Here is an 18,178-nt window from a genome sequence, read left to right on the forward strand (position 1 = left end):
AATATTTAAAACATGTCATGAATATCACGTATCAAGTTTTTGGCGCCGTTGTCGGGGAACGAGGATATTAGGAACACTCGATTTTTATTACTTTAGCCATTCTACTTTATTTGCAATTTAAATTTTTATTTTCTTTTCTAATTTATCTTTTCTTCGTTCCTGGCGGGTTTTTATAGTGTATGACTAAAAGAAACCCGTCGGGACCATTACTATTTGATAGTAAGATCGATCGCACAGTTCGTAGAAACCAAAGAGAAATAAGGCGAAGCTTACGATACACAGAGGAAGATCAAGAGGACGATACTTTAACCACAACCGAGGAGATGGCTGAAAACCAAGAAAATCCGCTACCTCTTGCGATAGCTGTTAATTAGAATCCTGATCTGTGCACTATGTATGATTATGCTAAACCTTCTTTAACAGGAACTAAATCGAGCATTAGACCTACTGTAGCTGCAAATACTTTTGAACTGAAACCTAACACAATTCAAATGATACAGAAATTTGTTCAGTTTGATGGTGTGCAGGACGAAGATCCCAACGCTCACTTGGCAAACTTTTTGGAACTATGTGATACATTTAAAATTAATGGTGTTTCTGATGATGCCATTCGCCTTCGATTATTCCTTTTTCATTGAGAAACAAAGCTAAATAGTGGTTGAATTCGTTACCACGAGGGTCAATCACTACTTGGGAACAAATGACCAAAAAGTTTTTATTAAAATATTTTTCGCCGGCTAAAACGGCTAAATTACGTAATTATATCTCTTATTTTGTGCATATGGATTTAGAAACACTCTATGATGCATGGGAGAGATACAAGGACCTCTTGAGAAGATACCCTCACCATGGATTACCACTCTGGCTACAGGTTCAAACGTTTTATAATGGCCTGAATCCTTCGACTCGACAAATGGTTAACGCAGCCGCTGGTGGGACTATCAATAATAAAACACCTGAAGATGCTTATGAATTTATAGAAGAGATGTCACTGAATAATTATCAGTGGCAAGTCATGAGGATAAAGCCAACAAAAGCAGCCGACATTTATAACATCGATTCGGTCACCATGCTCTCTAATCAGGTCGAACTATTGAATAAGAAAATTGACAGTTTTCTTAGTTCTTCACAGGTTCACCTAGTAATGCAGTGCAAAGCAAGTGGAGGTGGATCGAGCAATCCAGATTACCCACCTTATGGCCACAACATGGATAACGAGCAGTTAAATTACATGGGTAATAATCCTCTATCTCAAAATAATCCTTATATAGTAATACTTACAATGCAGGTTGGAGGAACCACCCAAATTTCTCATGGGGAGGCTAAGGAAATCAGCTACCACCACCACCTCTAAGCTTCCAACAACCATCCTATCAACAAGAGAAAAAACTGAACCTTGAGGAGACGCTAACGAAATTCATCTTGGTGTCAGAAACTTGTTTTCAGAATACTGAGACAGCACTTAAAAATTAACAAGCGTTGATCGAAGGGCTCGAAACTCAGATAGGTCAGCTCGCTAAATTGATATCTGAATGACCACAAGGTAGACTGACAAGTAACACTGAATCTAACCTAAGGAAGCAAATCAATGCAATTACCATTCAAGATGAGGAAGGGTTAGTTGCACCTGAACCAGAATAAAGGTAAGAAACTGTGGTAAGTAAAGGTAAGGGTGAGGTGAACCACAATGACCAGAAACAGGTAAGTAAAGAGTACAAACCTCGTGTTCCATACCCAAACGTGACAAGGAAAGACCGCACAGAAGAACAATTCGATAAATTCCTTAAATTATTAAAAAAAGTTACATATTAACTTACCATTTATTGAAGCTCTTTCGTAGATGCCAAATGCAGTCAAATTCTTAAAGGAGCTTTTAAAAAATAAGCGGAAGTTGGATGAGGCATCACATGTGGAACTAAATGCTGTTTGCTCAGCCATACTACAGAATAAGATGGCCAACAAATTAAAAGATCCAGGGAGTTTTACGATTCCCTGTTTAATTGGTAGCCTAGACGTAAATAATGCTTTGGCTGATTTAGGGGCTAGTATCAATGTCATGCCTTACAAAATGTTTAAACAACTAGGTCTTGGGAAACCCAAACAAACTAGGATGAGTATTCAATTAGCTGATAAAACAATCCGATTTCCTAGGGGGATTATTAAAGATGTACTCGTTAAAATTGACAAATTTATATTCCCAGTTGATTTCGTTGTTCTAGACATAAAAGTGGATATTAATGTTCCTTTAATTTTAGGGTGGCCCTTTTTAGCAACCGCTAGAACAATAATTGATGTTGGCACAAGTGAACTCACACTTCATATGGGAGATGAAACAATCACCCTTCAAGCTCATAATTTGAGTAACACATTGAAAATTGAAGGTGGTTGTATAAATCATTCTACTAAAATTGACCATGTGGTGCAACCTACTTTGCAGGAAATAAGTTTGAAGAACCTACACGAGCCATGTTCAAGCAACAACAAAGGACCTATCTATGAAGAACGAAGGCTACAAATCGAGGAACTAGATGAATGGCGGACACAGAAACCAAGAACACCTGATAAACATAAACCGAGCCAGGACGAGCTCAATACATCACCAAATCAACTTAAGGTTGGAGACAAAGTACTACTAGATGCAGTAGGTCCTCGCATTACCACTTCTGAACCTAATGAAGAAATTCCTCTTACGGTACTCAGTATTTTCCTATATGGTACAGTCGAGGTAAATCACCCCAAATTCAAAACTTCTAAGGTAAAAAATACTCGTCTTAAACCTTATATTGATAAAGTTGATAGCAGGGATGAGGAGTGTAAACTCCTCGAGCCACCATGATCACACACCAGAGAGGTAAGTCAAGCTTAGACTACAAATAAGAGCTTCTCGGGAGGCAACCTGAGCACTAAAAGTAATGATTTATTTAAATTCTAGTTTTTCACATATAACCTACTAACTGAGTCTTGAAACACATGGTTTTCCCATCCACACGGCCAGGCACACGGGCGTGCCTTATGCCGTACACATACCACAGGAGCAGACACGACCGTGCGATACGGCCGTGTGAAGATAGGGCAAATTTTTTTTCTTTAACACTGGATGCGATAAGTAGCCACGGCCGTGTGATAAGGCCGTGGGTGAAACTGCCAAACCAACATGGGCGTGCAACACACCCATGTTTTGAAACCGTGGGCGAACCTATCAATTTAGTACGGGTGTGTTGATTGACACTGTCAAACTAATATGGGTGTGGGCTATCATACATAGGCGTGAGAGATGCGAACAAAGCCAGACACGGCAGTCCGACACGGCCGTGTGCACCCACACGCCTAAGGAACACAGACATGGGACGAATGCCAGACGCGCCTAAATTTAAAAATCGTCAAACACATGGGAAAAAATTAGGGCACACGGGCCTGCCCCACTGCCGTGTGCCCCAAAATCTATATAAACCCCTCACTATTCATCATCTCCCTCCCCAAAAATCCCTAACCCTAGCCCCTGCAACTCCACACGCCCTACCTGCCACGCCCGTGTGCCGCCTACAATACTGTTTTCGATAACCCAAGCTTCTCCCTTTTGCATTTGTTTACTCTTTTCTCTCTATTTTCTTTAAATATTTTGCCTATTTCCTGTTTCCTCTGATCCATTTGACTATTTTAAGTGAACATTCATAGTATAATAATAGAAATACTCATGCTTATTATTAAAGAATTTTTCCATTTTTCATATTACATTCATCCATCTTTCTCGTTTCCATGGATTTTATGCTTACCCACATGCACTCATGCATTAGATATTCTCGTAGCATTATTCTCATAGTCTTATTTTAATAACTTAATATATTTGCTTTAGTTGTTTTTGTTTAGTTTACTTCATCTTGTACGTGAGGCTCATGAAATATTCCTATTTTGTTTTGTTTTTCCATGCTATTCTTCAGGCATATTGGTTGAACTTCGACTTTTCAATGCATATATACAATGTCATTCTCACTTGGTAAGAAAACCGCTGTCCCCTCTTGAAGAAGAGGGAAGGAGCAGCGTTATCGTCGGGTCCTATCACTGAGATCCATCACTCTTTCCTCGAGTTCCCCTTGGGACCCCAGGAGGAGCTATTTCAAACATTACGGGCCCGACCCCTAGGTGTGGGCCGTTGCATTGACTGGGCTGCACTTGAACAGATTCAATTGGCTGACGCAGTCCGAGCCCTCTAATGACTGACCCGTAAGGGCTCTTCTTTGAGATCGTCGAGTTGACGTATCTTGAGTTCACATTGGAACTCTGCTCGACGTTCCATCTTCAGACCATCATGACCAACTTCGACGATCCTGGAATGGTCCAATTCCACCTTGGTGGTCTAGTGCGCCAGTTGAGCGTACCTGAGTTCAAGATTGCACTAGGGCTGTCCATGGAGGAGTTCATGGATGACAATGAACTCGACACCCTCCACCGCCACATCCACTACTCTCCCTCAAAGTGCTGGAGGGGCCTCAGCCACCTACGATCCTAGCCGTTCTAAGGCATCGGCTCTCCCTCCATCCTTGAGGTACCTACAAGCCATCTTGGCTCACACTCTGACGAGACGACGAGAAAGCACCAGCGTCGTCACCACCCACGACGCCTATTTCTTATGGAGCATGGCGAACTGGCACGTCCTTGACCTCGCCTACTTCATCGCCCTCTCCATCCGCCATCAGACGGAGCGACATCGGAGGGGGGGTCATCTCTATCGGGCCCTATGTGACTCGATTGGCACAACACTTCGGGCTCCTCAACACAGCGGCACAATCATCTTCCCTCACTCTCATCGGCCAGATGTCTCCACAGGGCATCTCAAGCATGCTAAACATGAGGATGATCAAGAAACGACGTGGCACCTACCCTCATCAGTACCGCCTCGTCCAGTCCACCGAGGAGGAGGACCCAAAGGACATTACTGATGATGTCCCTCCATGTCATGAAGACTCACCGTCTCAGCCACTACCCATCCATCGTCTAGTTCATGCGGCGGTTTCATACTCTAACATATCCGAGCGCCTTACTCGATTTGAGCAGCAGTGTTTTTAGCGTTTTGATCACATTGATGCTACACTTCATTAGATTTGTCAGCACCTTCACATCTCATCGGCACCACCACTTCGCGAACCATCTGACGATGACGATGTTTAAAAACTTTTTATTTATTATTTTTATTTTCACTATTATCTTTATCTATCTTATTTAAGTACTTTTTATTTCATTTTCCTTTATTATTATTATTTCAATTTTAGTTTTTATAATTTTTATTGAATAATTTATAGTTTTGGCTATTTCATTACCAGTAATTATGCTTCCTTATATTTCCTAAAAAGTTTCTGATTCTATCACAGTATAAAGAGCTCCAAAGCTCATCATCGCATAGGAACTACAAACTCCACTGGCAAAGGTTCTCCACGACTGCCATGTCCTGCTCGACCACGACCATAGCTACCACCAGATATAATATTCTCTTGGCGTAGGACTTATGGACTAATGAACCTCTACCACCACCGGAGTATCCTTCTCCATTATAACCATTGCCTTGGCTGATTATTCTCCATAACTCCAAATCAAGGAGTTCATTCATCATTCAGGAAGTTTCACTTCTCTCCCTATCTTATGATTATTTATCTACATTTTTCAATATATCTATCTTTGTACATTGAGGGCAATGTACACCTTAAGTGTGGGGGGGTCTTTCATATCATCATTAGAAATCCCTGAATTTTGTCTTATTCTTACATGAATCACTCATATCACTATTAGAATGAATTTTAATTAATTTATTATTTTTATTGATATGTCTTGAATTAAAACACATATGCATTTATGCATTTATTGTTTAAACTTTAAGACATTAGGGAATCAAGCATGATAAGTTGATTTTTGAAGAATTATAAACCTTTAGATTGTTTCCCTAAGTTTAGGTATTATAGTGAGTTGAAATTCACAAGTTTAAACATCAAAAAGCCATATTTTTTGTGAGATCTTAAGCCTTTAGAGTATATTTTATTTCTTTCATGCTCACTTTTATTATGAATGCATCAGTATTGATTTGTTATTTTAGAACTTGCTTGATTATGCATGTCAAGACCACACCATTTGATTTGATATGTCAAGATGATAAAGGCACTTAGGTTTAACCCATTCACTCCACAAAAGCTTACCTTCATAGTTGACCCTTAGTGAACCCCTTTGAGTTTAACAAGCCATTAATTGATTTACCCTCAATATTAACCCATAACCCATTATTGTTGAAATCCACTAATTTGATCCCTATTTTTGTCGAGATTTGATTTGAACTAATTGCTTAGCTATGTTTTGCTCTTCTATGTATTTTACTTGTTCTAAAAAAAAGAAAAATACTTAAACACATATTAGTAGTAATTTGTCATTTTTGAGCTTGAATGTTAATTTCATATTCTGGGAAGAAGCTCACTTGTATTCAACTAATAACTGGCTATTTTTCTAGCTAGGTAATTTTTCAATTCAATTTCGATTCTAACCTTTTCTTTCAGCTTGTGACCACACCCCCTACCCAAAGCTACATTACAACCCTCTAAAAGACCTTTTTGATTGATGTATCAACTCAATTCATAGTGGTGGGGATTTGATTTTCAAGCAAGCCTATGGCAAGAGCTTTTCATATTGACTAATGAGTGCTTTAATTGACGTCCTTAAACACCTTGAGTGATTTGAGTGAATCTTTAGTGAGGATGTTAAACTCTGTGATATTTTGATCAAAGGTAATCACTTAGATAAGGGGATACACCTAGGTTTTTGTGATAAAATAATCAACTTGGAATGTTTGAAACTTTGATGTACTTTTAGTTGAATTTTCAATGTATGAATACTTATGGATTATTTTGAGATATTATTGATAGGGATTATAAATTGACAAGAATTTATTTTGATTGTGAGTTGAGGATTTTGCTTGAGGACAAGCAAACGCTTAAGTGTTGGGGTATTTGATAAACCGTAATTTTTACATGTTTTTATTCCATGCTCAACACATTTATGGATGATTTCTCCTTAGGTTTGGTAAATTTGATGCTCCTAATCTTTTAATTTCATGTTTTATACTTAGGTGAGCATAGGAGAGTAAAGAGAGCGAGAAATGGGCCGAAAATAGAGAAAATAGACCCACATGGGAAATCAACACGGCCTGGACTTCCTCACACGGGCGTGTCACACGGTCGTGTCCCTTTGGCAAGATCGAAGCACAACTTACACGGGTAGACTACACACCTGTGCTTATTCAACAGCCTTGACCACGGACTGGAGTAATCGCACACGGGCGTGTCCCTGTCGAGCCCAAATATAACCCTATTTGGAAAAGGCCAATTTTGAGGGCTCTTAAGCATTCTAAAGCCTATTTAAACACCTAAGGAGGCACTTAGGAAGGGGACACAGAGTAGGAAGCAAGGAATTACTTAAGTAAAGCCGATTGATCCATCTCAGAAGTCGGATTCATCATTGAGACTAAAGATCTCCCTTCAAGTTCCGTCAGGAGTTTTGGGTTTTCTTATGTTTTGTTATCTTTATGTTTTTGAGATTTTTTCTTTCATAAGTATGAACTAAACCCCCTAAATACCTAAGGGGAATGAAACCTAAGAGGGATCTTGTTATTATTATCTAAATTGTATGATAAATATTTGACTTGTTCTTAATTATGTGTTCTTAATTCTTTTTTTAATATTCCAGGATATTGATTCAAGTTAATGCTCTCATTCAGAGGAGGAATAGACCCTGTCTAAGAGTAACTTTGTCATAATTAAGCAGAGTTGATTGCACACTTAGAGATAAGGTGATAAGATTTTACCAGATTAGGGTGAAACCTAATAAGAGGATCCATAGATCGAGTTAGTGCAACACTAGGGCGTTAATTAGAAAGAGATTTCAATTAATCAACCTAAGGTTAGACGTTATTAGTCTCGAGAGAGATAATAATATAACTTAGGGATTTCTATGGATCAAGTCAAATGAATAAATCGTCTGATTTAGAGTCAAATAACAAGTGAAGTCTAGTTGGATTTTTCCTTAGGTATTGTCTTAATCAATCGAATTTTCTAAAAAGTATTTTCCCAAATTTTCTTTCTGTGCATTCTTAGTTTAGTAATTAGTTTAGATAACCAAATCCCTTAATTTTTATGCTAGATAATAAAAAGAAGGTAATTACTAGTACTCTTGGTTCCTTTGGGTTTGACAATCTGGTCATGCTAAAGCTATATTACTGTTCGATAGGTACACTTGCCTTCATTGTGATAATAGTTAGTTTTAAGAACGCTTAAATATAAATATTTAAAACCTGTCGTGAATATCATGTATCACTTCCTCATCCTCTTCAGTTCTAAGAATAACCTGTTTAGTGGTACAATCCAAGCTTACCCGATGTTTAACTAAACAATCCATGCCCAATTTTAGGTCAAATTCTCCAAAAGGCTACTCTATAAGATTGACCAGAAAAACCACTCCTTGTATTTCCAAGGGAACATCTCTAAACATCTTATTTATCTGAACAGATTGCCCAGTGGACTTAGAACAGTAATCTCACCCATAGTGTTTTCAGCCATAATACCCAATATCTCAAACATAGAGCATGCTATGTATGGATGTGTAGACCCAACATCAATCAATGTAGAATAAGGTACACTATGAATAAAGAACATACTCGTAATGACATTTGGAGCATATCTTTCCTCTCAGCGATGTGTAACATAAACCAATGCCAGCTGCCTTGCCTCAGTATGACCAGCACCTCTGCCCGGTACTCCACGACTATGACCCATACCATTTCCACCCTTGGTCTGACCACGACCCCGCGGTGGCTGCTGACCACCCAATTGAGCATTATAGAAACCAGTAGTTTGCACTTGCTTAGGCCTCCATGGACAATCCTTGACATGGTGCTCCAATAATCCGCATCTCAGACATGCACCCGTCTTTTTCCAACATTCGCCCTGGTGGTGTTTTCCACAATTAGCTCAAAACTGAAGTCCAAAAGTAGCAACAACATGGGTCTTAACTCTAATTGGACCATCAGTTTTGGGCTTTTTCTTAAACCTTTGAAAAGAATTTGAGGGCTCAGCATCCCTCTTATCTCTGTCTTTTTTCTCAGTACTGGCGCTCAGCGCGTGTCACATCCTTAGCGATTTTTTCCTTGTCAACTAGTGCTGCAAAATCCCGCTCCCTCTAAGGAGCTATCAAAACCCTTAGACCATCTCTGAGGCCATCCTTAAACCAAACACACCGCTCGTATTCTGTTGCCACCATCCTACGAGCATAGCGGCTCAATCGTAAAAATTCAGCCTCATATTCAGCCACTGTCCTATCTCCCTGAGTTAAATTCAGAAATTCCCTCCTACGGGCATCTACATAGCTGGCACCCATATACTTAGCCTAAAAAGTAGTCTTGAAAAACTCCCAGGTCAATCGATCAGCTTGAATGCCCTCTTTGACGGTAAGCCACCACTGGTAAGCCTCGTCTCTCAGTAGAGAGACTGCACCTTTTAGCTTCTAATCAGGGGTGCAGTCAAGGTCATCCATGATCCTTTCTGTGGCCTCCATCCAATATTCAGCCACATTAGGGGCAACTCCAGCAATACCCCTGAAAATCTCTTCCCCATTAGACCTGAGTCGTTCAGTAACCAACCCACTGCCTACAGTGCCAGTACTAGGCTTAACGACCCTTTCCAGAATCCTCAACATTGCTTGAGACAGTGCGTCGTCCCCAACTGCTTGATTTTGAGACTTTTCTTAGCCATAGGTGAAGCTGGTGCCTCTCTAACTTCCTCATTAGGCTGGTGTCCAGAAGATGAAGACCTAGCCCGAGCACCTCCACGGCTTCTGTCGCGGCCTCTACCACGACTACCTCTAGTGCTTTTTATACAATCGCGCTTTTATCTGTATTAGAAGTTTTATGCTAGTCAGTTTATTGTTTCAGTTGTTTATTACAGATTTCTTATGAACAATATTATCTCAGAGTTTTGTTTTCGTAGTACGCAATCTTACTATGGTTCGTAGTTTACTCTAACTAAAGAGTTTCAGTACAGTTTTACTACCTAATATAGTTCCAGTAATAACATCTTTTAGAACAAACAATTAGAGGACTTACAGGATCGACGTGGAGACTCGGTGTACCACTCATTCAGTAAAACATACATCTAAATAATCACTTTATTCCAATTTAAAACAATGTTGTTGAAATTTCTACGTTTTTGAAAAACCCAAATCTACAATTGAGTTTTGCAACTTGGCTCTGATACCACTAAAACTAATACCCCAAACCTGGCCTAGACGTTATGGCCGAATTTATGATGTCACATTGGAGTGTTAAAACACAAATTTTGTGAAAAATCTGTTCTACATAGAATCTTCGTTCAGTGTGAAAACTCATGTTGTTTTAGCAATATATTAATTATAATAGTTGGTTATAAACTTTAAAACAGTGTTTGTTACGGAAGTTTTTGAAATGTGTTGCGTAAACGTGGTGTTTTCAGAAAAAAAACATTTGTTTATATTTTCTTAAAAATCTAAGTCCTATTACTAACAGGTAAAATAGAGTAAATAAATCCCCAACTTAAAATAAAACTTTAAGAGGCCTTATTACATAATGAAAACCCAAAAATAAAATCTTAATTATAATATATATAATAAAACAACTATGTCGAGTGGCCACCACTCAGTCCTCCGACCCCTCGATCTGTCTAAGCCTGAGGATTTCCTGCATAGATAACAGATGGGTGAGTTTACGAAAACTCAGTGTCTGAAATCCCATAATAGCAAACAGTGAGAGTAAACACAACTTTTAGTTTCAGTTAAGGGTCTTAGCCCCTCTTTCAGTAGTAGTAGCGATGCAGGCTGAGCCCATTTCGATGTGATGGCGACTGGGCCTTAGCCCATTTCAGTACATTATGCAAACAAAGAGTCATCCCAATCCATCCGCCACACACTACTTTCGTACCAGCCCTACACACTATGTGGGGACAAAATTGACCCACCCAACCCTACACACCAAGTCGTACTGGTTGCGACACTAAAACAGTATTTACAGCAGAGCTGGCAGTAATAGGCTTATAGCTTTTCAGTACACTTCCTCCAAAATCATATATCTCACCCCATGCAATGGAACATGATATAAATGTACATACAGTGAAAATGACATGCTCAAACAGTCATACATCACATAAGGGTAAAACAATCATCTTACCAAAATAAGGGCCTAGGTATACTTACCGGCCCAATAGTAGGTCCACAGTCGTCTTGGGCGACTCGTACAACCTTAACAACCAATCAGTGATAATGGGCCTATTACGGGCCCATGTGGGCCCACACTCCAGTGTGGCCCAAATAGCCCAGAAAAGGCCTTGGCCATGTAAACTAAACAACTTGACCCAATATTCTCCACACCTTCGTGTGGTTTACCAGTGTAGGGCCCACGAGGCCGTGGGCCACAAAGCCCGTTTCGGCCCAACATGGGCCAAAGTGGCCTAAACCCACGAAATCGCTCGTGGTGGCCTTTACGATCGATTACTTGCGCTTATGCATTTGGACCACTACACGAGCGAGCGCGCGCTCATGTGGCGTCCAAAGACCTATTTTTTGGCTTTTGCTGAATAGTCGATATTGCAATGTGAATACACACCTGTTCATTAAAACGTGTGAAGAATCCATGAGTTCTCCAACCTACATTCATTCCAACACACAGTTAGACTTTAATCAACAAGACTAAACACCCACTAACTAGCACTTATTCAAAATTATATTGATACTTGCCTTGATTGATCGAGTGTGGTTTTAGTCCGCTAAAACCGTTGTCGAAGGTTGATCACAAACTCCTTGCTAACTATTTGCAAGATAAGCGGATCCATTACACATGAATACTTATACACATAGATTGAATCACGTATACCACCCTATAGAAAATGAAAACCCCAAAGATAAAGGAAAAGAGTATTCAACCACTACCAAGGATCCAAGTCAAAATACCTCAGTTAGTACCTTGATATCAAATAGTGTTACCTTAGATCAAGAGAAGAGGAAGGTTCTAATCTTTCTATGGCACTAGAGACTCCTCCACAGCGCGAGAAGTACTAAAACTCGAAGGACATCCAACCCAGAGAGAAATATGAGAATCGATTTTCAGAGAAAAGAAGAGAAAAGCCGAAAGAACAAAGACTTACCAATCAACATTCGGTCAACACCCCAATGCAATAAGGGAGGAAATTGAGAAAGAGCAGAGAAGAGAAAACAAGAAAAAAGAAAACAAGATATTTGACCTAAGGGCTACAGCCGATTGTAGGAGGGAGAAGGAGGAATCAAAACAGAAAATGTAGCAAGACCAGTTAGTCAAGAAAAGAGGCCAATTTAGAAAAAGAAGGAAAAATGAATCAGTTAGCCAGAAGAAAAGGATCAAAAAGAGGCACAAAAACGCACAACTCAGGGGAGAGGAAGACCCAAATGGTCACAAGCAATATATTCAAAAGAATGAAACGAACAAAAATGAAGAGCACAACTCAAACACACTTTCAGCACTAAGGTAAGAGTCCTATGACCCAATTGGTACAAGGGAGTTTCCCACATTTGGCACACTACTCGCCTATGCCTTGATCCCTTCCTCAAAACTCTCTCCATATCTCTCCACAAATCACTCCATCGGTTTCTCCTCTATCCACATCCCAACTTTCTTCCTTGAATAACGCCACACACTCCTATTTCCTTCAAACACACCAACTGCCCAAGCTCTAGAGTTCTAGTGATATACACCCACCTACACGACACAACAGCAAAAAGTCATCCTTTATGTGTAGTAGGACTCAAAATCAAGTCCCTTAGCATTAGTTGTGACAGCCCTAAAGTGACCCTAGTCCGAAAGTGGTTTCGGGACCACTAAACCGAGTCATAAAAATAATTAACCGTCATAGTTAATGCTTATTAGATGTATGTATGCATGAATAAAAATTTCATATTGGAATTTTGTTAATTGTAAGTGAATTTTATTAAATAGGACTTATGTGGGAAAATTTAGAAATGTGCTAGGCAAATGTAAAGTGGCCTATTTATGCATGTTGCAAAATAATTGTACTTGCATGTCAAATTAACCAAAGAACAAGATGGTGTCTGGCCATGCTATAAGTTAAAGCCTATTATAAACATTTGGTGTTAGTGTTTTATGGGAGAAAGAATAAAATAAAAGGTTAGTAATAAAGTAATGAAAAGGGAGGGTGATGAAAACAAAGTTGTCTCATCCATGTTTCTCCCCCATTGCTTGTGACTTGAGGAAGAAAGAAAAGAAGAAATCAGTTCTTCTTGGCGAAATGAAAAGAGGAAGAAGGGAGTGAAGCATTCGGTTATCCTAGGTCAATATTAAGGTAAGAAAGTTTATACTAGTTCTTGAAATTTTAGTTGATATGGGTGAGATACCAAGTTATTTTTGTAACCCATGTTGAAATTTTGAGTGTGGAATGAGTAAGGTTTTCGCCATGGAGATTAATAAGGGTGATGGTTGTTGTTACATGCTAAATCTAGATGAATAATGGTAGTTGCTTACATCTTGATATTTATGAGTTCCTTTCTTGGTTCTACCTTAGACCCACGAAGTATATTTTTATTTAGTGTTGTTGGAGATTGATGATAGAAGCTAATGAGTGAGAGTTGGATAGATATTATGAGGTTAAAATTCATGTGATTGTAAGCTTGTAAGTTGGATGATGAAATTCATGCTTTGTGAGGGTAAATGGGTTAAAAGGAGCATTCGGCCATGATGTAAAAGCATGATGAAGTGATGTTAAATGTTTTGAATATTGAGTATATGTTGTTATAAGTTGAATTTAAGGTTTGTTAAATTGTCTTTGTCATTGCCGAATGTGTGTAGTTAAAGAAAAAAATTGTTAAAGTGCTTAGTTAATTGATATTAGGTTAATGTATGTGTTTTGAATTGATGGAATGGAGAGGATGCTTTAATTGTGTTATGAACAATTATATGTTAAATTAAGGTTTGCTAAGCTAGCTATTAAGGTGAAGTACAAATGTTAATATTTGATTACTAGTGTATATATGGGTATTAGCTTAGTTTTGAACTTGAAACAAAATGGTATTTAGTCAATACAAGTAACCATATTAAGTAAAATGTATTAAGTATAGAATCGGCCTCGGCATAGACATGCATATTCGGCCACATGAGGTAGATTGATGTTGCATGTATTCGGTTAGAGGCAAGCATATTGATGCTTTTATCTTGGCTTAGATAATCGGCTGAAAGAGAGTGTGGGCTAATATGTTGAGTTGAGTCATGATTTCATATATATGTGACTCTAATGTCTAATGTATATATGGGTTAAGTACCTTGAGTTTCTCTTTTTGATGTTCAAATGATTAAATCAATTTGTTTGTTAAATTAAGCTCAAGAGCAAAGGGGAACTAAATCCGATAAAGGGAAGGAAAAAGTGATCAAATAGCCGTCGAAATCGTTCGACAACATCCGAGGTAAGTTTTCGAGTAATGAAACTTAGTTTACGATTTGATTAAGACATGACGTATAATCATAACTAATATACGGTGATATAATGGTTCTACTTGAATTATATGTTGAGTTAATTAGTCTATACGTATGATGGGTAGCCGTACGTGCATAGAGATCAAGTCACAAAGTAGACCAAATCATGTTGTTTGTATGTGGCTATTGAGCCGAAAATGGGAATGCTTAATAATTGACTTGTGTTTGAATTCTAGTTATGAAAATGAGATAAAGATGTGTCATGATTTACTGATATGTACATGAATATTCGGATGATAACCGGGCTAAGACCCGAAGGAATTTGTGCTAGTGACTAATTCCTGGCTAAGTCTCGAAGGCATTTGTGCGAGTTACTAATTCCGGGCTAAGTCCCGAAGGCATTTGTGCGAACTACTATATCCGAGCTAAGTCCCAAAGGCATTTGAGCGAGTGGCTATATCTGGTTAAAGCCCGAAGGTACTTGGTTTGGGAATGAGCGATCTTGCTGTAATAAATTTCAATTATTATGCTCGTAAAGTCCCAATGAAGAGGTATGTTTCGTATATGCATTGGATTAGTTGATTCCCTTTAAATAGTATTCGCTCAGTCGTTTAATGAGCTTCTGGCTTTTGGTTAAGTTGATCTCTTGTATGAGTACAAGGGTTGGTGATGTGAAGTAGGTATGATTTTGAGAATGTGTGTATATGAAATTATCCGTTTAGTCATATGAATGCTATACTTCAATTGTGCCTAATTTCATTGCTCAAAACTTACTAAGCATTAAATGCTTATTCTGTTTCATTGATTCTCTGTTCTATAGATTTTGGTTCGTCAGCTATCAGACTCGGGATTGTCGAAGTCGAAGTTGTCCACACTATCAAAGCCCTTTTGGTACACTTTTGGTTGAACTCTGAAAATGGCATGTATAGGACTACCCTTTTGTTGTTAGTCAAGTACCTTGGTGTTGTATATATTTGGATAGCCATGTGAAAATGGCTTATATATTTTGAGCATAGTGTTATAATCATTTTGTATGTATATGGTTAATGAGAGTTGTGGATATGCTTGGTGATGATTGGCCATTGGAATGGTTAATCATGATCATATTTTGTGCTATATATGCTAAAAGGGCTAGTTGAATCATGGAAACTATGAAATAGGTAAAGTCTACCTCAAAGGCGAATCTTGACAGCAGCGATGATGTAAATTTGAAAAATCACTAAAAATAGTAGGAATGGAATTAAATAGTGAATAAATTATGTAATCGAACCTTGATGAATCTACTTTCATATGGAAGAAACGAAACGATCATATGAGTCGTAGTTTAGAAGATATTTAAGTTTTCATGGAACAGGGCAGGCGATTTCTAGATCCCCGATCGACTTTGGAAATTCACTATAAATTAACCGAGATAATTAGAAGTCATGCCATATATGTATAGATTCCTTTTTGAGTCTAGTTTCGTTAGAAACAAACGGCATAAGTAATGAAGGTCAAAGCAGTCGAACCCTGAAACAGGGTAGACTTTAACTAATAAACTATACTAATTGGCTCGACCAAAAATTCTAGAAAAAAATTTGTAGTTGGACTTAAGGGTCTAGTTTCAGAAAAAATTTACAGAACTGGTTTTCGAGTTTTGGAACTCGAGATATGATTTTTAAGGTGGCGTGGCGCGATTAGCGAGTTGTCTGGAAATTTTAAATGAACTGTGTTTACAATGAAATAAGTCCGTAAATACCTCGTGTTCGACTCGAAAGCATCTCTGCACGGGTGTTACAATTTTATTGGTATCGAGCTACGGTTTAGTCGATTCTAGGACTACCGTAATACGTTTGGGTCTAGCTATACATGCCATTATGCGATTATTTGATAGTGTGGTGATTTACGACAATTGAAAATGTGTTTATTTATAGTAATGGATCCCGATCCCAATCGAAAGGTAGTGATGATCTTGAGAGTGTAGCGCCCGCTCCCACTTTAAGGGACAATGGCCGGACTCTCAACCTATTGCTAATAATCGAATGATGAAGCTAGACAAGCTTTTTATAGTGTGATGAATGATTGGTTCAACCAATACATTCGAACTAATCTGTTGTTCCACAACCTCTATTCCCACTAATACCACCCCACCTACAATACCTCCGTAACTAACCAAATAAGGTCAAATAAGCCTCCGGTTGATGAATCCGAAAACACGGACTCTTGAATTTAAAGCTACGGACAGCGATGATGCCGAGCAAGCTGAATTTTGGTTGGACAACACTATTCGGTACTCGATGAGCTATCTTGCACACCGATGAGTGCCTAAAGTGTACTATCTCCTTGCTACGTGATTACGCCTACTATTGGTGGAATCGTTGACTTCTGTTGTGTCCAGAGAGCAAGTAACTTGGGAGTTTTTCCAAAGCGAGTTTGGAAAAAGTATATCGATCGAGATTCATGGATCAAAAGCGGAAGGAATTTCTTGAACTTAAACAAGGTTCTATGTCGGTTCTGACTATGAGCGAAAATTTGTAAGGCTTAGCCAGATGCGCTCGAGAATGTATTTCCTCGAAAGTCGTGATGTGTAAACGTTTGAGGATGGGCTGAATGATGATATAAAGTCGTATGTTGGCATTTTGGAAATCAGAATTTGTGGTACTTGTCGAGCGAGCTTGCAAAGCCGAGGAGCTCGATATGGAGAAAAGAAAAGCTGAGGTGGGAGCAAAGGAGTTTAAGTAAGAGGTCTTGGAAGCCCTTCCAACGATCATCGAAGAAATTTAGAGATGACTTAGGCGGTCTAGAGACACTTGGTCTTTCTAGACGAGATCGCGATCGACCCCTGTGAGTGCACGAGTCACTTGATCGCCGGTGTTGGATATGATCGTCGAGACGAGCAGTGTCGATATTGTGGTAAATGGCATTCGGGAGTTGTAGATTCCATGACCGCTCTGTTACAAGTCTTGGTCACCGACCACTTTATTAAAGATTGCCCGAGATTGTGCGAGCAGAGCGTAAATTAGAGTGGGAAACCTGGTACTACTACTGCTCGGGGTAGACCATCTAGAAATACGGGCAATACTAGTGGCAGTCAGAGAGGATCTAGAGATGCTACAACCAGATCTGAGGCTCGTGCTCTGCTAGAGCTTATGCTATACTGCCAAGCCGCGAGGATGCTTCCTCGCCGGATGTTATTATCGGTACTTTTACTCTCTTTGATACTAATGTGATTGCTTTGATTGACCCTGGTTCCACTCATTCCTATATATGTGAAACCTTAGCATCCATAAGACTCTACACCTGAGTCTCTTGAGTTTGTAATTCGGTGTCAAATCCTTTGGGTCGTTCGTGCTTGTCGACAAAGTGTGCAAGAAATGTCCCCTAGTGTCTGAGGTTCCTGTTTTCCGGCCGATTTGATGCTCTTACCGTTTGACGAATTTGATGTTATCCTCGGTATGGATTGGTTGACCGTACATGATGCAATTGTAAATTGCAAAAGAAAAACCATCGATTTAAGGTGTGTAAATAACGAGGTAATCCGAGTTGAGTCTACTGACTTGAATAGGTTGCCAGCTGTAATATCATCGATGTTGGCTCAGAAATATGTAAGAAAGGGGTGTGAAGCATACCTTGCGTATGTACTTGATGACAAAGAGTTAGAAAAGAAGCCTGAATCTGTGCCAGTGGTTT

The 18,178-nt window shown here is 39.1% G+C and overlaps 1 non-coding gene across 1 annotated transcript; it reads right to left on the reverse strand.

The window, feature by feature from the left end:
* Nucleotides 1-749: 749 nt before the first annotated feature.
* Nucleotides 750-855, reverse strand: LOC128286019 (small nucleolar RNA R71). The gene has a single exon (XR_008276566.1). It is a non-coding gene; the product is annotated as a small nucleolar RNA R71 (small nucleolar RNA).
* Nucleotides 856-18,178: the final 17,323 nt, after the last annotated feature.

The sequence above is a fragment of the Gossypium arboreum genome, chromosome 12, assembly GCF_025698485.1.
Source record: "Gossypium arboreum isolate Shixiya-1 chromosome 12, ASM2569848v2, whole genome shotgun sequence".
Taxonomy (NCBI): domain Eukaryota; kingdom Viridiplantae; phylum Streptophyta; class Magnoliopsida; order Malvales; family Malvaceae; genus Gossypium; species Gossypium arboreum.